The sequence below is a fragment of the Crinia signifera genome, chromosome 1 (genome assembly GCF_055691185.1).
Source record: "Crinia signifera chromosome 1, ASM5569118v1, whole genome shotgun sequence".
In the NCBI taxonomy this organism is placed as follows: Eukaryota; Metazoa; Chordata; class Amphibia; order Anura; family Myobatrachidae; genus Crinia; species Crinia signifera.
Window position 1 is genome coordinate 266,209,254 of NC_139217.1, and position 2,818 is coordinate 266,212,071.

Genomic DNA, 2,818 nt, shown 5'->3' on the forward strand with positions numbered 1-2,818 from the left:
TATCCATTCACCTCCTGTCCAATGGCGGGGGGGGGGTGCGAGCGGGAACTGGGGGCAGCCTAGCAGCTTACCTTAGTGCTATGCTGCCCCCAGCAGCGTTCCGGGTACGGCGGCGTCGATCGGCGCTTGAAGATGACATTGCGCTGTCATCTTCAAGCGCTGGGAAGGGGCGGGAGGGGGGTGCGGGCTTTTAAGCTCGTCCGGTGTAAATGCCCCTAAACGCCGGGTCGCACCCGGCTTCAACCAGGGTCCAAAAAGCCGGGTGCGACCCGGCGTTTTGGTCTAAAAGGGGTATAAATAAGATTTTTATGGAGAATACAGCATGTATAGCCAAGTTGTCTTACTGAAACAAAATGTTTAGAATATAATTAAATGTGGTCTTTTGTACAAAAAAAGTTGAAAAGGCCATTTGACTATATTCTAGAAAAAAGAAAACAGGTAGGTGATAAGGTACGCTGCTACCTGCAGCTGGTTTATCAGTCCTTAAATGAGTACAGAAAATAACAATAGTGAACCAACGCTGGCTGTAATTGGAATTAAAATATGTAAGATAGATTCTTTCAATGAAAAAAAAAACGATTGTTATTTTACAATCTAGTCGCACTGGGGCTGTGCCTACTAACTACAGTATGTATGAATTGCACTGTGATAAAACCAGTAGATGGTGCTGTTAGGCTCAGGCTCTGGCAATGTTGATCAAAGGACATATTTTGCTGCATAAATAAGTCTGGATTTTTTTTTGTTAGTGTTATATTCATTATATACACATATTGGCTTTCAAAAATACATGTACACAACTCCTGATTGCATTGTGAATATTTTAGATTTGATAACTGGAACTATTCTTATCTATATAAATACTGTTACTAAACAGAGAAAAACACTATTAGGGATTTCATTCAATTTATAAAAAAATGTCGGGTACACACTAATTTGTGTACCTGGCAAAACTGGTGGCAGCGGGCACCCGGCGTACACTTAGCGATGCCGGGTACACACTAGTCAATTTGTGTACCCGGCAAAACTGGTGGCAGGGGGCACTCGGTGTACACATTTTTAGTGATTCCAGCGGGCAGGAGGCAACAGCTGGGGGAGCAAATGTGATGCTGCAGCACCTACCATCCACTAGGGCAGTGGTGGGCAACAGGCGGCCCACGAGCCGCTTAGGTCTGGCCTGCCACTCTGACACATATTAGTATGACAAGCGGCCCGACTCTAGCCTTCTGTGATGACGCGGCAGCCGCCCCCGGCCATTGGTTGGCGCGGCCGCGTCACCGCGTCCCCTCCCACGATCCCAGAAATGCTGTGCGCGGCAGGCACAGACGGCATTAACGGCGGCAGCTCAGCTGTAACAGACAGAGTGTCTCCAGCTGCGTACCCTCCCAGACGCCAAGCAGTAGTAAAGTTTCTCTGCGTCCCCTCCCAGGCTCCCTGAATCTGTGCAGGGCGGGCGCAGTAAGATTTTTGCTACGCACATCTATGAGGAACAGGCAATTTTTTTATGTGCATTAGTGTTACATATATATATATATATATATATATATATATATATATATATATATATACACATACACACACCCACACAGTGTTTGTGTGTATGTATGTATATATATATATATATATATATATACATACACACACACACCCACCCACCCACACAGTGTTTGTGTGTACAAATATCTATCTATCTATCTATCTATCTATCTATCTATCTATCTATCTATCTATCTATCTATCTATCTATCTATCTATCTATGGGATGCGGTCATTTGGTCTACTGCATTATGGTCGACAGTCATTAGGTCGAATCCATTAGGTCGACATGCTAAAAGGTCGACATGACTCTAGGTCGACATGGGAAAAGGTCGACATGATTCTAGTTCGAAAGGTCATTAGTTCGACAGGTCATTAGTTCGACAAGGTCATTAGTTCGACATTGTCTATGTCGACATTCACAAGGTCGACATGGAGTTTTTCACTGTTTTTTGAGCCAACATGTGCCGACAGGCGGTATTTCATGCCCTACCATCCACTAGGGCGTGGTGGGAGAATAAAATAGTGTGCCGAGCGTAGCGAGGCACCGTGCCCGACGCATAGCGAGCGCAGCGAGCGATGCGAGGGGATGCAGTGCACTTTAAACTGTGTCCATGTCGACTGTGTTGACATTCAGGTAAAAAAACAGTGAAAAACCCCATGTCGACCTTGTGAATGTCGACATAGACAATGTCGAACTAATGACCTTGTCGAACTAATGACCTGTCGAACTAATGACCTTTCGACCTAGAATCATGTCGACCCTTTTCCCATGTCGACCTTTTAGCATGTCGACCTAATGGATTCGACCTAATGACTTTCTACCATAATGCAATAGACCAAATGATCCCAACCCCTGACTCACATGACTGACTCACATGACAGAGAACCAGCCCAGTGAGCCCACAGTCATAGGAGGGACACATTGCTCTGCTCCTGCACTTTCCTTTTAATGTATGATTGCCATCACCTGTGTTGAAGCACCTTTCCTATCAATTAACCTGTTCAACACAGATGGAGGTAATCATACATTAGGAAGAAAGTCCAGCGGCAGAGCATTGTGTCCCTCCTGGCATGGGTCATGTTGGGAGGTATGCACAGTGCCAGACACCCTCTGCCTCCCCATGTTACCCAGCAAAGACACAGCTACTCACCAGACACACCAGGTGAGCGCCCCAAACCTCCATACCTCCCAACATGACCCTCTCCAGGAGGGACAGAATGCTCTGTTTGTGGACTTCCATCTTAATTTATGATTGTCATCACCTGTTTTAACCCCTTCCCG